This window comes from Erpetoichthys calabaricus, chromosome 4 (assembly GCF_900747795.2).
Source record: "Erpetoichthys calabaricus chromosome 4, fErpCal1.3, whole genome shotgun sequence".
Taxonomy (NCBI): Eukaryota; Metazoa; Chordata; class Cladistia; order Polypteriformes; family Polypteridae; genus Erpetoichthys; species Erpetoichthys calabaricus.
Window position 1 is genome coordinate 115,465,586 of NC_041397.2, and position 27,996 is coordinate 115,493,581.

The window sequence follows — 27,996 nt, forward strand, 5'->3', positions numbered from 1 at the left end:
GTTTCCCATAGTATCACCATTTAAGAGGGGGTTTCAGAGGAGCGGCAGCATCTCCTTGCGGTGCGTTCACAACATGAGCGGCAGAGACACGAAGTGGCTGGTGCGTAGCGCAGGCAAGGGGGTTTGGTGAGAAAACGAGCAGGGGGTAAGCCTGCTAGTTAACCAAGAATATAAAGTATCACAGAGCAAAGTTTTTTTTTTCTTCTTCATCAGATAGACAGAAATTCACAGAACAGATGGGTCTTCAATTGTTTCTTACACATTGAGGGTGTCAGCAATTCAAATAGAGGTGGGCAGCCTGTTCCACCAACTCAGAACTGCACAGCTTTTTGACCTTATAGGTCATGCCCCTAGAAAAGCATGGCCCTTAAAGGAATCCAAAATTGTCTGCAATAGGAAAAGTATCATCAAAGATGGCAAAATATGTCACAAAAATTAAACCTGATCATGATAATAAGCAGATGAGAAAATGCAGTGCAAGCTTATCTTTTTGCACATAAAGTACCTCAGAGTGCTGTTCACTACAGAAAAAGCACTATATAAAATAAAGGATTGTTTTTGTTTGGTGATGCTCATAAAGCTGAATGACATAACTTCAGGTTATAGAGAGTTACAGTAGACATAACCTGAACTTTATGACCCTAGTAAAAAAAATAAAAATAGGCCTCACTCATGTAAAAATGAATTAGATCAAATTAAACCATGACCACCTTCAATAAAATATGTCAAGTATATAAGCTACACAAAAGGGCAAAGGTCATAATTAAACTTTTTGGAACATTAGTAGTGACAAAACCATAAACCCAGCAGGCAGACATGATAATAGTAAAGCCTTGAAAAGCCACAAACATGCAGTCACCATGGAGTCTCAAAGCAAATGTCCCATTCACACTGCCTATAACTTCCACACTGGTCAATGATGTGGCCGAATTGAAGGAATTCCCAACAAGTGCAAGAATTACATGTCATGCTTGAATTCTGAATAAAAATTCTGCCATACTGGGCAGCATGCCCTATACCAGGGGTGGGCAATGTCGGTCATGAGGAGCCACAGTGGCTGCAGGTTTTTGTTCCAACCCAGTTTCTTAATGAGAAGTCAATTATTGCTGATGAAGCACTTATTGCTTAAGTAACATTTGATGCTTTATTTTAGTTGTCTCACTTGTTAAGGTTCCCAAACCTTAATTGCATATTTCAATCTTAAACAGCTGAATTCACTGTTTTAATGGCTCCTCATTAACAATAAAATGTAAATGATAAAGCAGCCAACAGTTCTCCATCTAGTCTGTTTCCATTTACATCTGTGTGTGTTCATCATACACTCTTTGATTTAATAAAACACTTAATAGAAAATGTGACAGAGTGCAAATTATCCTTTTTAGGCTTCAAATCATTTGGGTGATATCCTACAATATAAGATTTTACATTGCAGAGCATCAAGCCATAAAATGAAATAAGGTCTGAGATTGACAAGTATTGGTTTCTAATTAAGCAATTGGGTTGGAATGAAAACTTGCAGCCACTGTGGCTCTCCAGGACCAACATTGCCCACCCCTGCCCTATACTGTATGTGTAAAACACTCAAGAACACCAGCGTTAAAAGATGTTCCCCCAGGACACTAGAGGGTACCTTGGAAGGAGTCAACTGAAGTGGCTAGAGGTCTGCTTGGAAGAGTCACCTCTTTAAAGCCGGTGCAGTGTTTGCTGCTATGGTGGTTATTGCTGGTATGAGAGTTTGTGAAGCTGGGCATGAGAACTGATTTTATTATATATGTTATGATAATAATAATGATAGGCTAATCAGTATAAGGACACTGTAGCCTGGTTTCCCTGTTGCAGTTTTTGGTGTTTAAAGTCTGCTGTCTGACAAGGCACTATTATGGCGAGGGGAAGTATGTCTAGGGTTGCGACAGAAAGTCCCAGGAGATAGAACAAGGAAAGTGAAGCGTGTTGAGGTAGCATAATTCAGGAGAAAGGGTGAATTACTCAACCTGGCTGACAGGTATTTGAACCTTAATATTCAAGTTGGGATGGCTTTCTGTTATGTGAGTTTGTTAGTTTTGGTTATTTCCCTTTTGTTCATCTTTCCCTCCCTTGCGCCCCTTTGTATGATAAGTCATTTCTTTTGATAGACTTTAGCCTCTTTGACTTTATTCTGGATTTGAGGAAGCTACACGAATGCCACCTATTGTTCACAGCAGTTCTCATTTTCTATCTAGCTACTTTGAATCTTTTCTTTAATTTTTTCCTTGTTCACATATAATTAAACCACCCTGCCAAGACATAAAAAGTATGAAAGGCCATAGTGTCGGGCACCTCTAATCACTTGGATGGAGGCAATTTAAAGGAGCTTAAGTCGTCATTGAAAAGATTCCAAAATTTAAAAGCCAATAAAAGCTTGAAGTGTGGAGAGTTAGTTTAAGTTATGTGAACTTTTGTCTGTCTTTTTTTGTTTCCACAGTAGTAAATAATGGCCAGTCCTGTAGGGAAGATAAATCTAAAGCTGGCTGCAGGCAGTGGGTTGACACTTTGCGTGATTCAGGAGATAGATCACATTAATAAAACGACACCTTCTGGGCAAAGGCTTGGAAGACGCCGGCTCCTGGGGAGATTAACAGCAAAAGTGTAACAGTTATATTTATCACTTAGAAATTAAATATTGATTTCGTTTCGTAAGCTGTTAGCTTTTTGCCATGTTATGAAGCCCAGCATTTTTAATGATGTTTAGCATTAAAGAGGGAACCACAGGGAATTGGTACAGAACAACAGGGCAGGTAATAAGATGTCTAATTAATTATTTACTGAATTCCACTTCGCTAGCACGTGAATATGATATAGCACGTGTATATATGTATTCATTCCGGCTGACCCTTGATGGCCTACTTAAAAGAGAGCGTTGCGTTTAAAAACTACAACAAAATGTTAATTAGCCCATTTTTGCACTCTGTGCAGAAATGAACATTGTAGCAACTCTGCGATTCAAATCCAAAAATTTACACTCTCGTCTCACACTCACAGACCAAATTATTGTTTTACAGTCAATATAGGCTTACATCACAAAGCCGGGTTTAGTTTTACTAATATGTAAAAAAGTTCATTTAGTATATCCATGTTGTAGGGGAACAGGATTTGGGAACTTCCATGCATCAAACGTGAAAAACAGAATGGCGCCAATTTAACATTTATTGATACAGTCGTCCACCAGTTTGTCCTGCTTTGTAAGGGTTAACAGGACACAAGAGTCAAGATAGGTTAAGTCAACGCTGAAATATACAATTGTGTATTGTTGGGGATAGGGTCCTAACCTGAAACACAACTTTGAATGTCAAATTATTGAGGTAGGAGGTATGACATTGCTGTGAAGAAGTGTCCTATGTAACAAAAAAAAATGAGATCAACACCATGTTTCTGCCCTTCTATTTGAGCTCAAAGCTGACTTATTGTTCCCTCTCTGCACATATCAAGTACAATTGTTAAAAGAAGAGAGGATTGATTGCATAGCTGAAAATGCACTTTTGGGGGAGGTGAGTTTTACTTATAGCTGGGCACTTGCTCAGCACCATAAACTTACAGACCTCACGTATTTCTGGGTTCGCTGTTGGCAGAAAAATAATACTGAACTTTGATGAGTTGGCCATATACGGCTGAGGTGGTCGGCTCCGGGGCAGATTGGCTTGACTCAGTTTTTAATTTACACTATCATGACAGCCACACAGATTGGAGAAGAAAAACATGACTCTGAGCATAACTGTATGATGTACATAACCTAGGTGATGAAAGATAGATAAAGGATAAAATGGAAAGGGCAGTTAGTGAGTACCCTGACTTGTATGTAATTTGTTTTTCACTTCAATTAATCCTTTACCTATTTCAAGATTTTCTTGTCAACCTTTTTCTACATCTTCTTCTTTTATGGTGATCAACACTTTTTTGATATGATTTTTTTTCAGCCATTCTTTTTGGCTTTTTTTTCCTCTTTGATCATTGTTACACTGCGTTTCTTTTGAAAACCCTTCCATCTTAGCAGAGACTCTTTCAGTCATCCTGTCTATCCCTCTTTCTCTTACTGTTTATCTTCCCAACTCATATTGACTTTATTTTTTCTATTCCGTCTATTATGTCTGGGTTATCTCCTTCTCCTCTGCCCTTATTTTTCAAGCCTTGCTTGAATACCCAGTCTTCTCTATTCTGTCATTTTTGAACATTTTATATTAAGTTTTCTCTTATTCTTTTCCCATCTTCCTTGCATTTACTTTACTCTTTCCACTATGTCTTGCCTCTATAGCATATGTGTTTGTCTTCTTTCTTTTGTGATTCTGTTCTTTTGTACATTCTTGCTTCCCTATTTCATTCCCTTTTTCATTGTCTTAATTAATTCTTTTTGCTTTATTTGGTGCACATTTAAATCTGTGTGAGATACCATCACACAAGTTCTACATTTTTCTTGTATGCAGACTGCTCCATTGCTTCTTTTCATCAGCTCTCGAGATACCTACAAAGCCATACACTACTCACATCCCAGTTTTTCTGATCATGTTTCCATGATGCTATTGCCTGCATACAGAACACTATGGAAATGGTCCAAAGATAAGACCACATCACCTGTCTGCAGCAGGGACGTGCGGTCGGGGGAGACACGTGAGGCAGAGCCTCACCTGTCATCATGAAAAGTAAAAAAAAACTAATAATGATAACAAAATAAATGTGTCCACTGGTCTGTGCTATAAATTTGTTTTCCGTATGATTCCAATTTTTATAGTCAAAATCGCTGAACTAGCACATTTCCTGTTCAAATACAGGGGAGAAACGCGAGGTGCGGCAGCGACAAGACGAGCCTCACCTCGGACTGCGCTCTCCTTCGCACACTGAGTTGATGCATGCAATTGATGCGTGTCTGTTGCTGTCTCTCTGTATGTTGCCAATATAAGATTTGCAGACACATTTATTATACACCCTGACTTTCCACAGTCTGGCTAATATCATTAATGAATGTGTGTGACATATTTAGTCTTGCTGATCGGATGTAAAACCACAGTGAAAAGGCACAAGGTGAGGCAGACGGTACCGTTGGGCACATGTGAGCCCAACAGGTGCTTGTTGCTGCTATTCTTCTTCACAGAGGCCCTGGGCACCAATATGTTAGAGATGTCAGAAAGTCAAGTGCACTGCAGCTGTCCATTTATTTTTAATTTTTGTTCCGACTGACTGCCATAATGGAAGACTAAGACTTTTAAAACTAAAGGAAAATAAGGAGGACTTTTACAAGAAAGTGACAAGAGTTTTTCATGGAGAAGAATAGGCACATGGGCTTCATTTACAAATAAAAGTAAATTTTATAAAAAAAAATGGGAACAGACAAAGAAAAAAAAAATCAATATTTAAAAACTAAATTTTGACCCTAAATAAAATATTCTTTTGTTTTTCTTGTTATCCTTTTGTTGAACTTCATTAAAATTTATTAAAGCATCAGAATTAAAAGCTTTTAAAAACAACTAAATATTTCAATTAAGGTTAAAATTGAAATCCGTTTTTTTGAACACCACTCAATACTTTCATTTGTATTGAATGAGTATGAATTGTGAAATTGCAACAGCAAACTGAGAACGCATGGAGGGTGCACAACAAATGCGCTCTCTCTCTTGCTGCTATGAATGTAATGTTCTTTCTTAGCCAAATATGTGCCTTACCTATGTGTATGTAAAGAATGCTGATGAGATATGAAATATACCCAGTAGTCAATGTGTATGCTGCCAATTGAATAGTAAATAAGCTACTCTTTTGGGTGCATATATTTGTAAATCTGACTCTGAAGGAGTCAGTGCCTCACCAGCCATGAGCCTCACCGCACGTCACTGGTCTGAAGTGGTGTTGTCTCCCTTCCAGATTTTCTAAATAACTTCTAAATGCAGTCTGATGCTCCGAATGACATACCTGTGACAAAATCCATCCCTACTCAGAAGAACCAAGTACTGTGCTTGTCCAGTGCTGATGTGAGGAGAACTTTGTTGAATGTAAATCCACGGAAAGCTACTGGACCAGACAACATACCTAGCCGAGTGCTCAGAGAATATACAAACCAGCTAATGTGTATCTTTTCAGATATCTTCAACATTTCCCTGAAGCAGGCAGTCATCCTCAAGTGCTTCAAAACCACCACTATCATACCTGTACAGAAAAAGATCCCTGTATCTTGCCGGAATGACTACTGCCCTATAGCACTCACACCTGTTATCATGAAGTGCTTTGAGAGGCTACTCTTGAGCCACTTGAAAGCCATACTTCCAACATCACATGGCCTTCTCCAGTTTGCCTGTCACCTGAATTGTTCCAATGAACAGTCCACTGAAGATGGCCCTGTTCAATCTGGACAAAAGAGATACTGATGCTAGAATGGTTTTCATTGACTTCAGTGCAGCTTTCAGCACCATCATCCCTAAAAAGCTCAAAGGGAATTTGAGTTTGCTAGGCCACCACACTCCCCTATGCAACTGGATTCACGACTTTCTGACAGAGAGATCCCAGACAGTCCACATCAGAAATACCATCTCCAGTACCATCACACTGAGCACTGGTGCCCCACAGTGTACTCAGCCCACTTCTATTCACTTTGCTGGCTCAAAATAATATGGCTGCATACAGATCTAACACCATCATTAAGTTTGTGGATGATAAACAGTGGTGGGTCTCATCTGCAATGGGGATGAATCAGAATGGAGCTACAGCAATTGGTGGACCGGTGAAAGGGCAACAATCTGTCTCTTAATGATGACAAGACAAAAGAGATGATAGTTTACTTCAGGAAGGCCTATGCTGTCCCACTGTTAGGTAGAACAGGTCGTACAAAATGATAAGTTGCCTCTTGAGAAGACCATAACCCTGTTTGATCCAGAGGTCACACAGTGAAGGAGGCATTACTTGGGTTTGAAAAGTGATGAGTGGAGCTCGCTGGAATAACAGGAGCATGTTCTAAAGCCCTTTGATCAAGCCACCATTACTCTTATTTCACTGTTCTGTTCCACCTCCACTGATAAAGGGCTTCCAGATGTCCGCAGAAAATATACTTTTTGAGTCTATTGCTATTAAATCTTTCCAGGTAATTGCAGCAAAGGCAGTGGCATCAAGGATGTGAGAGAGAAACAGCATTCAGGGATGAGAGTGAAAATGTCTGCATCATCACTGCTGTCCTTGGCCCACAATTCCAGAAACTGAAGTTCCTGTCATCAGTGGATGTCCTAAAAATACAAGTTAAAGAGCAAGCTCTTGCATTTTAAGAAAAAATGGTAAAGAGAGATAAACCTCTTCAGCAGACAAGTGTGAAACAGAATGACAGTAGTGTGCCCAGTCACATGATTCAACGGAGAATCCAATGTCCCTGTTACAGACTTTACTTGGCTCAGACTCAGATGTGCACAACAGTGAGGAGGAATGCAATGTCCTCGTTGTTATGTAGTGCCATGTATTCATCTTTATTTGTAAATGTCAAGGGGTATCCTGTTATTTCTTATATGGTAAAGTGCATGGTTGTGTGTGCATGTGTAATATAAAAAAGGGGGTGTGGAGTTGAGAGCAAACTGTGTGTATGGAATGAGCGACAGAGAGAAAGATATAAGCGTTTGCGGTTGTTTCAGTTTCGTTAAATAAAGTGTTCCTGTTGTTCATTACCCTGTGGGATTGGTTGTATTAGACGCTCATAGAAGATAAGAAAATATAACACTCATCAATGCTGCTGACAGTGAAATAGTAAGGAATGAGGCTGTGTTGTACTTTGGAGAACCTTCCATTTCCAAAGGATAAGAGCCCACTCGCATGGTGGGAGGAAAATTCAACAAGGTTTCCCACCATGGTTCTCCCGGCAAAGTGATACTTGTCTGTCCCAGCAACATCAACTCCTTCAGAACACTTTTATTTAGCAGCACAGAATATTATGGCAAAGAAAAGAGCAAATCTGAAAGCAGAGAATGCAGATATGCCGGTGTTCCTCCACTGTAATAGCTAACTTAGCCCCTGCTGTCTCCACGACTCAGGGTAGCTTTAGTGTCACACAGGCAAACTGATGGAGAAAGGGAAAGGGAAAAGATGCTCAGTTTGTGTGTTGATCTCATTTAGATTGCCCTAATTTTTGTTACATAATCTGATTTTTACTTGAATTGATAATAGGCTGTGCTCAATTACTCATTACTCAATTACTCAGTTACATAAACTGATCTTTGCACAAATGTTAGACTGCTAAATAGATGATATTGTTGTGTGTTACTGAAATCAGTTTCAAACAAACCCCACTTTTACTTGAACTCAAGTTTTTGCAATTATGTTGTACTGCTAAGCAGATCTGATCTGTAATATTGGATTCAACTTGCGCTGCTTTTGTTATCAAAGCTTTATTCCTGAACTGGACTTGTTTTGGTTTATTTGGAAAGATTTTGAGTTTGCATAACTTTTTGCACTTTATTACTCAACAGTGGTGACATTCTAATGATAAAAATGTTTAATGTTTGCTTTTTGGTGTTTAATTATTAGGTTGTTAAAGAAGTAATCCAAAGTTTTTGTTATATTTATTGACATGTCATTAGATTAGTCGACTAATCAAAAAAATAATCGCTTTACTAATCGAGAAAAAAGTTGCGAGGCGCTGCCCTAATTACACTTGTTCAATGCATAGCTTGTAGTGTGTTACTGGCATAGTATTAAAGGAGCAGGCTAGGTCTGCAGTCCTATTTTAAGCAAAGTTGGAGAGAACAATTTTTGCTAGGCAGGCAAACATACAAGGAACCATGTTAATTTTTAGCTCACTTTATTTTTAACGTTGCCTGTTTTGGGTATTAGGATTGCCATCTGAAACAGTAACTGAGATTCATAAGTTTTATATTAAAAATATGCATTTGTTCAAATATCTTTGAATGTGGGTTAAAAATTCTAGGGGCCACAAACTGACATATTTATAGGGAATAAAAAAACAGAGCAATTCTTTTATCCCTTTGAAATGTTAAAGAGCAACTTTTAAAGCTTACTTTATAGCAGATCGGCCTAGCCAAGCTTACCCATCAACTACATGATCTAGGCACATAAGGCCAGGGGCCTCATGCATAACGCCATGTGTAGAATTTGCACTATAACATGAAGTAAGCACAAAAGCGGAAATGTACTTACACACAAAAAAATCCAGATGCATAAATCTGTGCGAACGCCAACTTCCACGTTCTTAGGCTCCATAAATCTTGGTCAGGTGAAAAGTAACGCACGTGCACGCGCCTGCTGTCCCGCCCCAATTCCTCTCAGAATTACGCCTCTTTGAATATGCAAATCAATATAAATAGCCCTTAAGGTCAGCCTTCTGTGAAAAGACAATGGCAAAAGCACAAGGGAAAATAGAAGGATTTCAGTGAATACCAAGTGGAGGCAAAGAAAAATGTACTATTTGTTGGTTTAAACAGTGATATACATAACAAAAGGAAGTTGATCAAGTGATATAGCGTGTCAGAGAAACTTGAAAGCTCAAGTTCACAAAGTCGCACAGTGCCCGAAATAAAAAAGAAGTTGTCACATATCAAAGTCGCCGTGAAAAGGCGAGTTGTAGCCCACCATCTGAGTATCATATGAAAGCTTATTAGGGTACAGAGAAAAAAAATAGGCACACAGTGGGGAAAAAAGCACGAAATGTCAACTTTAATCTTGAAATTTCCACTTTAATCACGTAGTTTATTTTGTCATTAAAGTAGAACATCATAAACTTCATCTTAAAATCATTTAATGTTTAGTTTCTCAAATCCCATTGTAACTAAAGTAGCACGTTAAATGCTTTGTTTTGTATTTGATCTTCTATGTGCTCTATGTGTGTGAATCACTACATACTTCCAGACTTTCTCTTCCTCTAACAGGACACAGAATACATTACATTTGTAATATTACAACTCTCTGAATAATTAAAATACTGAGATGTATACGTGATATCATTTTCATGATGATAGGAGTTAAAGCATGTTATTAAACATGGGAACCCGGCGGCGCAGTGATTGTTAATGTCTCACGCTAGATGCTTTCTGCGCCATGCACGACCTTCGATGAAATACTTTATTGCAGCAGTACTGTCTCTTTCAAACGTACTAACCCCCAATTCCTGTCCTTACTTTTCTTTCTCCAAATACCCAATCGCCACACAATCAGCTCTATAATAGACATTAAACCATCTGTCAGCTTTGAACGCCGATTATTCAAAACTTTTAAGGAATATTGAAATATTTTCGTAGTACGTGTTTAATTATTCTATCCATCTATCCTTCCAGCACCAGCAAGAATAAAGCGCGAGGCAGGAACGATCTGTGTCCTCACATGTTAAATTATTAACAATATAGATTATTTAAATGAAGTTAAAGTTTTATCTGTATAATATAATAAACATATTTTGCTGCATTTCATCTTAAAAATGATATCGTCATCATACAGTATGTAAATACGTGCTTTATAAAGTGGCTCAGGTTGTGCAATATTATAACTGTATCGCAAGTTTACAGTGAGGTAATTGTACTTATAGGTACAAACAGTTCTACTAGGAGCACTTGATGGACTGATTGAGTGTGTTTATAATTCTTGTGATGAAACTGTTTCTGAATCGCAAGGTCCGTACAGGAAAGGCTTTGAAGCATTTGCCATACGAGAGCAGTTCAATATACAGCATAGCTGAGGCAGCGTGTGCTTGATGCTGTATAATTCTCTTTCTGATCAGCTGCTGTATAGCTGTGATTCCCCACTCAGATACAGTGATATAAATACTCCGAGTGGTGCAGTGAGAGTAATATGGAAAAAGATGATCCGCTGTGGCAACCCCTAACAGGAGCAGCTGAAAGAAGAAGGTGCAGTGAGAGTAACAACGCTAAATCAGCTATTGTATTTAGAATAGTTTGACCATTCTGTGGACCATTATATTGTTACAGGTTAAATACAATCAGATGCATTAAACTAATAAACAATATGCAGTTAATTTTAGTGTATTTATAAAGCTGCGTCAGGGATGTGGATCTAAAAAAGAAAGGGTAACCACACAGGAACAGTAGCACCGCTTTGACGGTCTGCAAAACAGAGCACAGACTTGCGTACGCCAGGGTATGGGCTACTGTGGAAATGTGAATGGCTTTACGCCAAGTTTAGGTTTTATACATCGCGATTTGAATGTGGAAACGTTCTTATGCAACATTTTTGTGCGTACGCACTGTTTATACATGAGGCCCCAGAAAACGTCTGAGATACTCGACTCTGCCCCAGCAATTCATACTCAGTTATAGTAGCTATCTCAGAAAGAGCCTTTGCCTACTCTTTCACTTTCTTTTCTTCTACATTTCCAATGATTTGGTCAGCTTGTTTGGTTGTGTTTTGCTCAATTGCAATATCTGGCATCTTGGAAGACAAAAATCACAAGTGAGAGAAGAAATGCTTTTAAAAATCTCCTCATGAGTCAGTTCTGCTTCTGAAATCATCACAGTGTGTTTGCCATCTAGTAGGCCATTCTCAATGCTCCCCAGTCTCTTCTGGCTCTTGTGGAGGATGACAAAGCATTTGAAGATGGAATGTATACTGTCACAAAGGCAAAAGTGTCAGGCTCAAAGGCCAAGGAAAGGAGTAGTCCAGAAGAGAAATGTACAGAAAAACATGCATGGGTCAAACCTGAAAAACTAAGAACTGGCAAACAAAACCAAATGTTAGTTTTCTTTGTAAAAGACAGTTAGGGAATTTTTTATAAAAGACTGTGAAGAAGCTATTAACCAGAGATGTGAAATGATCAAAAACCAGGAATCAACCCGATCTTTTGTGACAACAAGGGCAAAACAAGAATCGTAGTCAGAAAGAGTTCAGATGAAAAAAAGTGTTAAAAAGGAAAATCACTAAAGAAACAATTACAGGTATTTTAACGAAGTCTTTCCAATCTCAGATACAATATAAAGAAAATGCCAATATTTATATGGTTGCATCGATGACATCACACATGGCACAACCCCCAGAGAACTCCGGGATTTATCAACACTGTTACCAGATTTTGGTGAGATGCACAAAAAAACAAAATGGCATTGCAGCATAAAGGTGAAAATAGGTACTTTTTTGGGAACACTTGGCTCACAAAATACGTGTCAAAAATGAATTCCTTGGGTATTAAAACTCCATAAGCAACTTATAAATTGACTGAAACATTTCAAGGAGACACTACAGAAATTAAATAAAGAAACTAATAGCAACAGCTAAGCAAAAATTAATGTAAAAAATACAGAAACAACAAATCAGAAACTGAAAATTGTAAAAGAGCTGTTAATGAACAAGGATTTAGGGTTTATCAAACAATCTAGGATGGCGGTACAGGTAAGTAAACACTGACTTATATAAAATTTTCTCTAATGACACAACTTGGCTCAACCTCTAAAGTCATGCACCTAGCAATGAGTTGTGACCACAGTATTGTAAAATGCTGGCATCTGTGGAAAAATAATAAAAGTAAAATGTAAATAATTATTAACTTTGTTAAAAATGCTTCAAAGAGGGATTTTAATGCTGCCATTAAATTGTCTGTGGTAAAAAAAAACTCCTAAACAACTTACACAAGATAACACTAATATTTATTTAAGGAGAAATGCATTTTCAAAGTATGTCAAATCATACCAATAAGACTGGTCGCTGCCCAAATACTTCCAAAGACATATGTTCATGGACCAAGAGTGCTGGCCCCTGTGAACCTAAGACTTGGGCAATTGATGGATAGACTGATGATATTCAGTCATTTTTCAGCTGCCATTGGTAGAATTTTATAATTTGTTAAGCTATGGAAGGAAGGAGAAAGAAAACTGAAGAGATTATACAGAAACAAATTGTCTACTTTTGTATGTAGACAATATATAACTGCTTTAGTTCAAACAATATCTGTGTGTATTGGCAAAGATTTGACCTTTGTGGGCTTGTTTCAACAAACAGTCCTTCGTATCAGATACATAATACATTACGTGTCCACTTTATTAGATGCACATCTAGGAAAACCTTTTTTCCCTTGAGCAGGCTGAATTCCTAGAAACATGGATTAAATAAGATAAAATACAAACACTACAGCTCAGTATTCTCAGTGCAGTAGAGCATGATAAACTCTGACACTTCTAGATATCCTGGATGCCATAAAATCTCTCCAAAGTGGGAAAACTGCAGGCCCAGATGGTTAGATGGTGGAATGTTATAAACATTTTCAACTAAGTTAGGTCCTTTATTACTAGCAAAGTCTACAGAAGCCAGAGAAAATCAAATTTTACCCCAATCTTTCCGCCAAGCATTAAATACCATTTCTGCAAAGGAAAATAGAGACTTACTGTAATGTGCATCCTATAGACCACTTTTTCTCTTGAATAATGATGTTAAGATGCTAGCAAAAGGCTTAGCTAGAAGGACTGAAAATTGCTTCTTTCAGCAATATTACAAAACCAAACTGGATTTAATAAAGGCAGACATGCAGCCTCAAACATTCGTCACCTGTGTAATTTTTTATACTTGTCCACAAATTTGGACTCAGCAGGAGTCTCAATATGTTTGGATGCAGAAAAAGCCTTTGATTGATTTGAATAGGACTATATATATACTACACTGCACAAATTTGGGTTGTCCCCTAACATATAGATTAACACTAGAATTATCAAAGCCTATGAGAAAACTTGTAAACCCGGCCCACCTTAAATCCATTTGCACCACTCAGTCATCATCTTTTGTCTTGTAAATGTGTCGATAAGCATAAGCAGCAAGCAGCCTACTATCCCATCCTCCCACTGCCGCAGAAACGGCAAAAATCACTCTCTCAGCTCAAACCTTGTTTATCAGGGAGTGAGCTAAGTACTTAGAGCTGTATAGTGTAAATAATATATTGATTTTTGGAACACATGCATTTCATGTGTGTTCCGTGTCTACAAAGATGTATGTACATGTAGCACAACAGAAATGTTGAACACATACCTAAAAGACAATTTTTTTTTCATGTTTTAGTACTAATGACAAAATTTTGACATGAAGTGTATAATGTGTGAAGACTGAAGTCCAAATATCAAATAAGCACTTTCACAAAAGGTATGACAAAACAAGTGTGCTTTTATTCAAAACTAAAAAAGAATTTGGGTTAGTGTACAGTGTTGTTATGATTGCTTTGGTAGTACAGCGGTAAGAGCTGCTGACTTATAATCAACAGGTCGTGGGTTCGAGCCTTGCTGTGTCACAAAATAAACATTTTGAGAAGTGTGCTGCTCTTATTGTTACTATTATGCAATAAAAACATACATTTGATTTTAGTCTGCAACAGCTGGTGCAAATGTATGGTGCTTGTAAAGGTTAGCATTTTTTTTTTATTCAGTTTTATTCTCTCAGTCGCGTTCACGCTCACCCCAATCTGACACTGCTGTTTTCAAGTAAAGATGTGCTATAACAGAGGTGAATTCAGATGAGGACAAAGGTTCTACATCGGAGATGGAAAACAGAAGCCCTCCCCTCAAGAAACGTCGACTCACATATAAGAACAATGCAGCCGCAAGGCGAAAGATGGCACCGTTTGAATGCAGCAGCACGTCGGGCGTCATCCTGCCAGTCAGTCTGCCACACACCTGTCCTTCAACAAAACAGCACGGGTTACAGAGCTTGCCAACATATCTTGCAAAGCCCAGTTTGTGATTATGTTTTTTTGATGGTCTTTATATAAAAGCATTTATATGCTACTTATATAAAAGCCAGATTGAATGTTATTTACCTTGATTTATTTACTTATCTTCCTACAGTGTAAAGTCACAAGTAGACTGCAGAGCTTTCTGTGCTTGATAGACACAGGCATGCTCACAAACTACATGTGTACTGAAATGACTTCAGTTGTAGGTGGAAGCTTCACACAACTGTTGTTATGGTTCTGCCTTTGTCCAGAAACGGTTTCATAAGCTTTATGACCTTAGTCTCAGAAAGTCTTTCTCCCGTGGGGTGACTGGGATCTTTTCCTGAACAGGATCAAACACAGTTGCATAGGGTGCAACAGCAGCTTCCACCTGCAGCTAAAGTCACTTCAGTGCACATGTACTGTGTCAGCGTGCCCGTGTTGATCAAACACAGGAAGCTCTGCAGTCTACAGTACTTGTGACTTTACGCTGTAGGAAGATAAGTACATAAATCAAGGTAACATAAATCAAGGTAAATAACATTCGATCTGGCTTTTAGCTAGTTGACTGTAATAGTTTACACTTCACTTTTAGTATGTAGACTTATCCTGATCAGCTGAAAGAATCTCAACCCACCTTGTAAAATTCAATGGGGAAGTGTTGTGTTATATTATCTCAAATTAGATAAAAATCAAATCCTCTCCGGAGAATATGTCCAAAATTTTTTAAAACATGGCAAAAAGTCATTAATACTATTTTAGAATAATCATGGAGGGACTGAGATTAATTTGCTTATACTATACATTGTTCGATGATGTTTAAAAAGTTAGATGGTGCCTTTCTGCTCGTTTCTTTCTTCTTTTTGTTTTTCTCTTGGGTGGGGGTTGAATGTCCTGCTTTTTTTAAAAAAAACCCCATAAATATTAATAATTAAATGTTAGTGTTCTAGAAAACATTTAAGTGTCTTTGCAAGTTTGAAAGCTTTGTAACTGTCAGAATTACACAAATAATGCTCTTGGTTTTTAATTATTGTATTTTTTACTGCTGTGATAGTGTTCATGGTTGTGGTCATTTTGTGTATTAATTTGTATGGGCACTGCCATGTTTTTTTATCTTTTATTGAATTTATTAAAAGCATGTAATGTTCCATACAATTAAGTCCATCCATCCATCCATTTTCCAACCCGCTGAATCCGAACACAGGGTCACGGGGGTCTGCTGGAGCCAATCCCAGCCAACACAGGGCACAAGGCAGGAACCAATCCCGGGCAGGGAGCCAACCCATCGCAGATATAATTAAGTCAAACTTAACAAAACTAAATTCAATTCAACTTCCACCCGTAAGAAAGAGAGGAAGGCCAAGAGCCAGAGTAAAACTTTGAGAGAGGTAAACTTTTAAAGAGGTAAAATCGTCCTTCTCCCCAATATACATGCTTCTTCTAACATGTTATTGATTAGATCCTGCCAGGTTTTTAAAAACTTTTGAACAGATTCTCTAAGTGAGAATTAGATTTTTTCCAATTTCATATAGTATATAACTCAGTTACCCACTGACTTAAAAGAGGTGGGCTAGGATTCTTCCAGTTGAACAGATAAGTCTAAGTGCTAATTGTGAGGTAAAGGCAATTACAGTTTGTTTGTCCCTCTCCACTTTAAGCCCATCTGGCAATACACCAAACACAACTGTTAATTGATTAGGAGGGATTGTGATGCCCAGGCTGTCTGATAGGCATTTAAAAAATTTACTTCAGAATTATGTTAATTTGGTACACACCCAAAACATGTGGCCTAGTGAAACTGGAGCTTGATTGTAATGTTTGCAGGTTGGATCTTGCCCTGGAAACATTTTGGACAATTTTAAATGAGATAGATATGCTTGATAAAAGATTTTAAGTTGAATTATTGAATGCTTTGTGTGTATATATATATATATATATATATATATATATATATATATATATATATATACAGTGGAACCTCGAGATACGATCATCTCTGCATACGAGAAATTCAAGATAAAAGGAAAGTATGAGCGAAAAATTCAGATCTAAATACGAGCATTGGCTCGCGTAACGAGCCACGAGCCAGGCTGTGGGTATAGCTCGCGGCTTAGCAAGGGGGCGTGGTAGCAGTAGCGAGCCGCAGGGCGATCTGCGGTGTCTGCGTTTCTCACCTAAGTGCACAGGTGGGAAACTGCCCACATCCATGATTGTTCCTGTGGCTGATGGGCTGCAGATGCCATGTCCTCCCCGCATATATAGAGAAGCGCGAGCCGGTTAAGGGGGAGAAGAAGTAAAAGAAAAGAGAGGAGAGGAGAGAGAACGGAAGTTGCAGGAGGAGGCAGGAAGCAGCAGCAGTAGGAAGTCGGTGCGGGAGAGCGAGCGAGTGCAGGCTCGCATGTAGCTGAACAGTGAGCTGAACAGGCGAGCCAAACAGCTGAAGCAGGACGGTGTAGAGAAGGTCAGCTGCATTAAGAGTGTCTCGCCTGTTGCAACAACAACAACAACAACATTTATTTATATAGCACATTTTCATACAAAAGTAGCTCAAAGTGCTTTACATAATGAAGAGAAGAAAAATAAAAGACAAAATAAGAAATTAAAATAAGACAACATTAATTAACATAGAAAGGAGTAAGGTCTGATGGCCAGGGTGGACAGAAAAAACAAAAAAAAACTCCAGAAGGCTGGAGAAAAAAATAAAATCTGCAGGGGTTCCAGGCCACGAGACCGCCCAGTCCCCTTTGGGCATTCTACCTAACATAAATGAAATAGTCCTCTTTGTAGTTCGGGTTTTTCACGGAGTCACTTGATGCTGATGGTCATACAGACTTCTGGCTTTCAATCCATCCATCATTGTTGGAACATCATGGTACTTTGGGTAGATGGTGGTGGCGCACGCCACCACCAACAGGACACCGGAAAAGAAAACAGAAGAGAGAGTAGGGGTTAGTACAGATTTTGAATGAATAGTTATTATAATGAATTGGATATACAGAGTATCAGGATTAAATTACAGTGAAGTTATGAGAAGGCCATGTTAAAATAATGTGTTTTCAGTAGTTTTTTAAAGTGCTCCACTGTATTAGCCTGGCGAATTCCTACTGGCAGGCTATTCCAGATTTTAGGTGCATAACAGCAGAAGGCCGCCTCACCACTTCTTTTAAGTTTTGCTCTTGGAATTCTAAGGAGACACTCAGTTGAGGATCTGAGGTTACGATTTGGAATATAAGGTGTCAGACATTCCGATATATAAGCCGGGGCGAGATTATTTAAAGCTTTATAAACCATAAGCAGAATTTTAAAGTCAATTCTGAATGACACAGGTAACCAGTGTAGTGACATCAAAACTGAAGAAATGTGTTCGGATTTTCTTTTCCTGGTAAGGATTCTAGCAGCTGCATTCTGCACTAGTTGCAAACGATTGATGTCTTTTTTGGGTAGTCCTGAGAGGAGTGCGTTACAGTAATCTAGCCGACTGAAAACAAACGCATGAACTAATTTCTCTGCATCTTTCGATGATATAAGAGGTCTAACTTTTGCTATGTTTCTTAGGTGAAAAAATGCTGTCCTAGTGATCTGATTAATATGCGATTTAAAATTCAGATTACAATCAACAGTTACCCCTAAGCTTTTTACCTCCGATTTGACTTTTAATCCTAATGCATCCAGTTTATTTCTAATAGCCTCATTGTATCCATTATTGCCAATCACTAAGATTTCGGTTTTTTCTTTATTTAATTTGAGAAAGTTACTATTCATCCATTCTGAGATACAAGTTAGACATTGTGTTAGTGAATCAAGAGATTTGGGGTCATCAGGTGCTATTGATAAATACAGCTGTGTGTCATCAGCATAGCTGTTGCAGAGCCCGCATGGGAGAAGCAGGTGAGACGCTGAGGCTAACAGAGAAGAAGCACCGGGGGATTGTCATCTGTTTTTTAAAGACTGCTTCCTGTTGACGTTTTAACGTCATGTTAAAGGATTGTTATTCTTGTGTATTTTAAACCTCCACTTCACAACTGTTTTAAGGATTATTTATTTAAAGATTTATTGAATGCTGTACTGCACTTTGGACACCTGTTTTGATTCTTTTAATAATCAGTTATATTATTTACCAGTGTTATTTATTAAAGGTAGACTACAGTATATATTATTTATCAGTGTTATTTGTTAGGAAAATTGATTTTTATGTTAATATTTTTGGGGTGCGGAACGGATTAACTGGATTTCCATTATTTTCAATGGGGAAGTTTGTTCTAGATACAAGAAATTCGCTATACAAGCTCAGTGCTGGAACGAATTAAACTCGTATCTAGAGGTTCCACTGTGTATATATATATATATATATATATATATATATATATATATATATATATATATATATATATATATATATATATATATATATATATATGGCTGCCTTCCACTCTTCTCTGAAAAGTGGGAGAGATCCTTTTCCCACTGTACTCTGGGATCTTTAAAAGGAAGGGACTTTAAAATAGTTTCATGTATTATAGAAATGCTGTCTGAGTCTTCAAGACTGATCAATATTTCTTCTGGAATAGAGATAGGTGGGAGGTGAGAAAAATTTGGCAGATTTTGTTTAGCAAAGTTTCTAATTTGGAGATAGTGGAATAATTGTGTTAATGGGAAGCTAAATTTGGAGAGTAATTTTTTTGTAGGATGCAAAGATTATTTATATTGTGAGCCCAGGTCTGAACACCATCAGACTAACACCAGCACTTTACACAAAACACACATTTATTATTACAAATAAGTCCCACACAACACACAGTGCTCCCAGCACCAATCACCCTCCTCACGGGCTTCTCTCTCTGTTTCTGTGGGCCGCCTTTCCTCTCCTCATGGGAGGTTCATCCTGCTCCCAACTCTAGCTCCCCGATTGTAGGAAGGCGTCTCCTTTTATTTCCACCTGGATGTGCTCCAGGTGCCTGATGACACTCTTCCGGCAGCACTTCCTGGTATGGCGGAAATGCTGCCCTTGCACCCAGAAGCACTCTGGACGTCCCTGGAAGTTCCTTCCTCCACCTTCCCAGGTGTGGCGGAAGTGTTGCTTTCCCGGGCTTCACGACGCTCGGGGCGCCCCCTGGTGGTGGCCACAGGCCCACTGGGTTTGAGCCTCCTTGCTCCTTTCCTGTGGTCCCCTCAACATCCAGGGTGGTTGCCCCCTTGTGGCCCGGGGGACATATAAACCACCTCCCAATCCTTCCAGACATCCTGGCTGGGTCTGGCCCCCAGCCTCCCGTGATACTGCCCCATCGCCAAACTAATAAACAATATGCGGTTAATTTCAACGTATATGATAAAGCCATGTCAGGGATGTCAATCTAAAAAAGAAAGGGAAACCAGACAGGAACAGTAGCACTGCTTTGACGCTGGGTGCCGCCAGTTTGCAAAACCGAGTGGAGAACTTGCATACGCCAGGGTTTGAGCTACTGTGAAAATGTGCGTGGCTTTATGCCAAGTTTAGGTTTTATACATTGTGATTTGAGCATGGAAACGGAAGTACGCAACATTTTTGTGCATATGCACCGTTTATACATGAGGCCTCTGGTGGTTTCCTGCTCTGAAGTGAGTTTATAGCGTTAAGTAATTCTGATAGTGTCAAAGGTTTATCCAATTCCTTTGCACTGAGAGTATCTAGCTGTGACGTCCGTAATGTATCAAAAAACACATTAGATTATGTCTTTTACTCTTTAAGCTGAGTAGAATATAAGGACTTATAGTAGTCTCTAAATATGTGCATTATATTTTTAAGGTGAATTATTTTATCTCCTTCAACGGTATGCTGGTAATACTGATATTGCATTGTGAATTTTCTGCTTGTGGATTTGTTGTTATTAGCCTTCTCTCCGTGTTCATAGTAATGATGTCGTGATTTACAAATGAGTTGTTCTGTTTCTTTTGTTGTCAAGAGGATTAATTCTGATTGCAAAGTCTATTTTTTCCTAAAAAGTGCTTCATTTTGAGATCTGTCATGTTCTTGATCTATTGTGGTAATTTCACTGATTAACTCTGGGGCTTTCTTGGTTTCTGATTTATTTTTCTGGGTGAGATATGAAATAATCTGTTCTCTTAAAAATGCCTTCAGAGTTTCCCAGATTATTCCTGCAGAAACCTCAAAAGATGCATTTGTCTCTAAAAAAGCATTAGTTTGCTTGGATATAAATTCTGTGTAGTTCTCATCTGCTAATAAAAGTGGATTAAGACGCCAGCTGTGAGATTATTATGTGGGGAATAGTGATTTGAGCTCCATGATCAGAGGGGCATGGTTGGAGATAACAATTGCGTCATACTTGCAAGATTTGATCGTGGGCAAGAAACTGTTATCTTTAAAGAAATAATCAGTTCTTGAGTAGCAATGATGTACTGGTGAGAAGGAATATGCTCTTGAATATGGATTTAGAAATCTGCATGGGTCTTATAAGTTATGATCAGTTAAGAACTGTGTAATTATTTTTGCAGTCTAAGATGTTTTTGCCCCTGTAATTCAGACCTATTCAGGTCTGAATTTAAAACATAATTAAAGTCTCCGGCCATTATAATTATATGAGTGTTCACGTTAGGGATGGATACAAAAATGTTTTGGATGCAGTCCCTATCATCTATATTGGGTGTGTAGATATTTTTCAAAATCACTTTACAATTAAATAAATTACCAATCACCATCCCTTCAAGATCAGTTACTACATCTGATACTGCAAATGAAATTCTTCTATGAATTAAGATTCCCATACCCCTAGTTTTCTTTGTATAGCTGGAGTGGAATATTTGACCAGTCCGGTCTCTTTGCAGCCGAAACTGATCCTTGTTGAGTCTCCTGTAAAAATACTATCTTGGTGTTTAGACCTGTAAAGTGAAAGAATACTTTCTTCCTCTTTAATTCATGATTAAGACCTTTGACATTCCAGTTCACAAAGTTCACTGTTTGGTCAGAGAGAGATTCCTTCTGAACCTTTGTTGTCATTTTATAGTCTTAAATTAAGGTAGTACATTATTATACATGATAGCTATAACTTTAATTTCCAATTTTGCCAGGAGTTATGGCTATGAAGCCTATTGCTATGTTGGCACTTACAACTGTGGTGCTAAAAAGGATACATCAGAAATAGCTTGCTCTCTTTCCTCCCCCAGATCCCCCCCCCCCCCATTTTGCCTCCCCAAGTGAGGCTAGATAACACTTCATGAAGTCCCAGTCTTCTGACATGCCTAGAGACAGAGCACTGCCAGAACAAAAGAAGCCCCCAAGCAGTGGTGTGGAAGGAATAAAGTAGAGATACCTATTGGCAATACAATCCAAATACTATAAACCTAGAATATAATCTTGAAAATGCCTGAAAGAATAAACCCAGAGTATGATGTTAAAAAGTACCCATGGAGAAGCAGATAACATATGATAGTACAATCCTAATTCAATAAACCAAGGGTGCGATTTTAAACAGTTCTGTTTGGGGGAAAGAAAACAAAAGTATACATATATATATCTATACTAATAAAAGGCAAAGCCCTCACTGACTGACTGACTGACTGACTGATTGACTGACTGACTGACTGACTGACTGACTCATCACTGATTCTGCAACTTCCCGTGTAGGTGGAAGGCTGAAATTTGGCAGGCTGATTCCTTACAGTTTACTTACAAAAGTTAGGCAGGTTTCATTTCGAAATTCAACGCGTAATGGTCATAACTGGAACCTCTTTTTTCACAATATACTGTAATGGACGGCAGCTCGATGACCGTGGGAGGAGGAGTTGAGTGTCACGTCATCACGCCTCCCACGTAATCACGTGAAAAGACTGTGAACGCAGTAGGGACAAATGAAGGAGGAGCCGCAAACAGTGAAGAACAAAAAAATTCATTAAACAATTGAGAAGGGAGTGAGTGAAGCATACATGCATGTTCATAAGGGAAACAAAGCACGGTGTAAAACGTAAGTTTAAACTAAGTTTATAGAAACGCTCCCGCTGCGGATTGCAATAACATATTCGCGAGATAAAAGTTTAATGAGAAGACACGAGGTATAAACGAACCACACGCCGTAGCGCAACGTTAGGGGCAACAGTTTCAACCATTCTATGATCTGCCTCTCGCAACTGAAAGACGGCACATGGCGGATGTTAGCCCACTTGCTGACCGCAACGTTAGGGGCTTCAACTCCGGCGCTGACGATATTCGATTCTCGAGAGGGGATGCAGTGAGTATGAATGCCTGATGAGCCCAGAATTAAGGAGAAACACGTATCGCATACTCTGCATTATTTGAAAGTAAACTATTAAAACCATTCTATGATCAGCTTCTGGGAACAGAAAGAGGGCACGTGGCGGATGTAAGGTGACTTCCTGACCAACCACAAGCGTAACCTGGCAGGTAACCATCCATACAGTCAGATTGTGATTCAGAAAACGAATGCCATGAATTTAATTACCACGATCTACATACTGTCAAATAAACGAAACACACGCCGTAGCGGGACAGCTGTGAAAAGCGAGGTTCACAAAAAAACAGATCCTTAACAAATTGTTATTGGTATATTTTCGATCCGTTTAAAAAGGTTTTACTTTCTTCTTAAAAAATTAAAAGCAGTACTTCGCCGCAATGAAGCGCGAGAATTTGGCTATATATATCTGCTTCTCACAATTAAAAGAGGGCACGTGGCTGATTTTAGATGACTTCATGACCAAACATAAGTGTTACCTCCCAGGTAGGGTTACCACTTTTAATACAAAAAAAATAAGGGACGCATACTGCAGCGGGTGCCACATCCCAGTGCCAACAGTTTGCAGACTCTACTTAAAAGACCCGCCCTCCTCACTGGACAGTTAAAAAGACCAATCAAACTAACGATGACGTCAAGTATTACCCAATCAAAAGTAGGAAAGGAGGCATCTTCATAAAATGCATGTGGGATGATTTGCATGAGACGCTGCTTTAAAAAAAATGATAAAAAAAATACGGGACAAATTCCGTCCCGTATTGATTCAAAATGGGACGCGCAATTTCATTCTCAAATACGGGACGATTCCGTATTTTAAAGGACGGGTAGCAACCCTACAGTGCCAGGTAACCACCCATACAATCGAATTGTGATTCAGACTAGGAATGCAATGAATGTAATTACCCCGATCTACATACAAGGCAAAAGTCTTCCAACATTCAAAGATGATGGCTTGGGATAAGTACACCATAGAACATAAAAGAGCTTATGAAGCCTTAAACCGAAAAAAGCAAGATCTCAGAGATCGTAAAAAAAAAAGTAGGAGGTAATGTCGTTTTACTCGCTGCAGATTTTAGTCAAACATTGCCAGTTATTTCACGAGGGAGACCAGCAGATGAACTCAACGCGTGTTTAAAATCCATGCTTCTCCCACGCTCGGTTATATGTCGCGTGTTCTCGGGTAGGTGCACCAAAAAATGTATACATTTAAGCATGTAATGAGCAAACAAAAAAATGAGGTATACCCGAAGGCACTGCAGTAGTACTTAATGTAACTTTACTTCTTAAATGTTAATGTTTTACTGTTTAATAATTTATACGCTTCTTATATGTTGTTCAAATTCTTTTATCAAAATACCAGTGACAGCGCAATGCACGATAATGTGGAGTGAATACACCATACGCATCCGCCCACGGCCGCCCTGGTGTGCGCAGATAGGAGTTGATTCTACAATAAAATAAAATAAAGATAAAAACCCAGAATTGTTTCCTGCCTTGTGCCCTGTGTTGGCTGGGATTGGCTCCAGCAGACCCCCGTGACCCTGTGTTCGGATTCAGCAGGTTGGAAAATGGATGGATGGATGGATAAAAAGAGTAATACAATCATCACCCATAAAGCGGATAGTAGACGTGACGTTCTATATGTGTACCAGATTTCAAGTCAATAGGTGAAACGGTTTGCGAGCTACAGGTGATTTAAAATCCTGGACAGACAAACGAATAGCCACGGTAGCAAATTACAGAAGAAGATTTTACTGTTTAATAATTTATATTTATATGAAATGTGCTTCTTATATATTAGTTCATATTCTCATATGATAATGATGTTAATGTTGTTTATATTGATTTCTATGTTATTGAAACTGCATGTATGTGTGTATATGTATGTATATGTATATATATATATATATATACTAGCAAAATACCCGCGCTTCGCAGCGGAGAAGTAGTGTGTTAAAGAGGTTATGAAAAAGTAAAGGAAACATTTTAAAAATAACGTAACATGATTGTCAATGTAATTGTGTTGTCATTGTTATAAGTGTTGCTGTCATATATATATACATATACACATACACATATATTATAACACACTACTTCTCCGCTGCGAAGCGCGGGTATTTTGATATATATATATATATATATATATTCTCTTCCATTCATATACAGATATATATTATATATATACACACACATATATATATACACATACAGAGATATATATATATATATATATATATATATATATAATATGTTTGTGTATATATATATATATATATATATATATATATATATAATATGTGTGTGCATATATATATGTATATATCTGTATGTGTATATATATATGTGTGTGTATATATATATATATATATATATATATCTATATCTGTATCTGTATATATATATATATATATGTGTGTATATATATATATATATATATATATATATATATATATATATATATATATATATATATATATATATATATATGAAAGGACGCACTATCTTTGATATATGCACATACTGAATCGACAGGACACACATTCAACTGGGACAACGTAAAAGTAAAATTTAAGGCCAGTACAAAAAGCGCCAGAGAGTTGGCCGAGTCTTGGCTATCAGATGAAAATGCCATCAACAGACACTTGGACATAAACCCAGCATATGCCAACTTAAGAAGGACATATGCACTTTAATTAAACGATACACCCCCCCCCCCCACTTTGATCATACTGACTTAGCCACCTCCACCCACCCCCCACTGAATGTGTTGCTATATATTGCCTTTGATTCTTGTAAGTCTAAGCATTATCCTCTGATGAAGACCCCTGACAGGGGTTGAAAGCTCAGGAATAAAACTATTTTATGATACGTGATTCGTTTTTTCTCCCTTTGTGGATCTCCAACTGCAAATATGCAAACCGTATCACAGACCTTCTCTTCCATTCATATATATATATATATATATATATGTATGTATATATATGTGTGTATGTGTGTGTGTATGTATGTGTATATATATGTTGATATATGTGTATGTATGTGTGTGTGTATGTATGTGTATATATATATATATATGTGTATGTGTGTGTGTATGTATGTGTATATATATATATGTGTATGTGTGTGTGTAGGTATGTGTATATATATATATGTATATGTGTGTGTGTATGTATGTGTATATATATGTATATATGTATATGTATATATATGTTTATATGTGTGTGTGTGTGTATATTATATATATAAAAGACAGCAACACTCATAACTGACAACACAATTACATTGACAATCATATTACGTTATTTTTAAAATGTTTCCTTTTCTTTTTCATAACCTCTTTAACACACTACTTCTCTGCTGCGAAGCGCGGGTATTTTGCTATTTATCTATTTATCTATCTATATATATATATATATATATATATATATATATATATATATATATATATATATATATATATATATATATATATAAAGGAGAGTTGGGATCTGAGAGACTGTGTTTGTGTGTTTGTGGAGGGATGGAGAGTTAAGGCGGGTTTTGGAGTCACGTGATCATCTCCCCTCCCATTCACCTCATTTCATTCACTTCATTTCGCTCCAAGCTGAGCTCCGCAGCTGGCGCGGTCTTGCTGTTCTTGATTTCCTTTTCACATGGCCAAGTATACGTTGCATGCTCAAGAGTAAGCTCAGCGCACAACTTGGTCATATTACAACCAGAGGGGCGAACTGACAACATGGTATACAAAGAGATCCTTAACAAATAATTATTGGTATAATTTCCCTCAGTTTATTATTTAAAATTTTAAAGCAGTACTTCGCCGCTGCAATATATATATATGACAGCAAAACTCATAACAATGACAACACAATTACATTGACAATCATGTTATGTTCTTTTTAAAATGTTTCCTTTTCTTTTTCATAACCTCTTTAACACTCCTCCGCTGCGAAGCGCGGGTATTTTACTAGTATATATATATATATATATATATATATATATATATATATATATATATATATATATATATATATACATATATCCATACACACATACATTGTGGTTTTAATTTGTGCCACCATTTAATGTTGCGAGCTGCTGTTAGGCATGTGACCCATGAAATCATTGTTGCCTTGATATATATAAGATGGCTTCATGGTTAAAGCAGTGTCCAAAATTTGTACCAATATAAAGGATAGACTTTCTATAAAAAAAAAAAAAAAATCAGCACTCTTCTTGTTAGAAAAAGTTCTGGTCTGGACTTCAAGTTTTGGGTGCCCACTTTATTTTGATGGTCAATCTTTTGCCTTATTGAGTGTTGACCTTGACTCCATTGGATGTCTCTTTTGTAATATCCCTAAAATCTCTAAAACTAAATTTAATTAAAGTGTTCAGTTTTAAAATGGAAAAATGCAAACATCACAGCAATAACTATTACAAATATTAGGGCGGGCAGCATGGTGGCGCAGTGGTAGCGCTGCTGCCTCACAGTAAGGAGACCTGGGTTCGCTTCCCGGGTCCTCCCTGTGTGGAGTTTGCATGTTCTCCCCGTGCCTGTGTAGGTTTCCTCCGGGTGCTCCAGTTTCGTCCCACAGTCCAAAGACATGCAGGTTAAGTGCATTGGCGATCCTAAATTGTCCCTAGTGTGTGCCTGGTGTGTGGGTGTGTGTGTGTGCGTGCCCTGCGGTGGGCTGGCACCCTGCCCAGGGTTTGTTTCCTGCCTTGCGCCCTGTGTTGGCTGGGATTGGCTCCAGCAGACCCCGTGACCCTGTAGTTAGGATATAGCGGGTTGGATAATGGATGGATGGATGAAATATTAGGGCAGCCAATAGTTAAATTTGTGAATCTTATAATTTTCGTGGTGCTTACCTTACCTTCATTTAGTCCACACGTTAATGAAACAATTCAACTCGATGTTGAACCTGCTTAGTCCAACTGAGGATTGCAAATCAGCTAATACTAATCCTGGCTAGTGAGCAAATACATCCCAGGTCTCAGTTGTACACACATGAACTCTCAGTTATTAATGGTGTCAGTTTGAAACTCTTGGATATTTATCATCTGCTGAGATTTGTCCTCCTAGGATCTACACACCAAATTTAAATGAAACAGAGG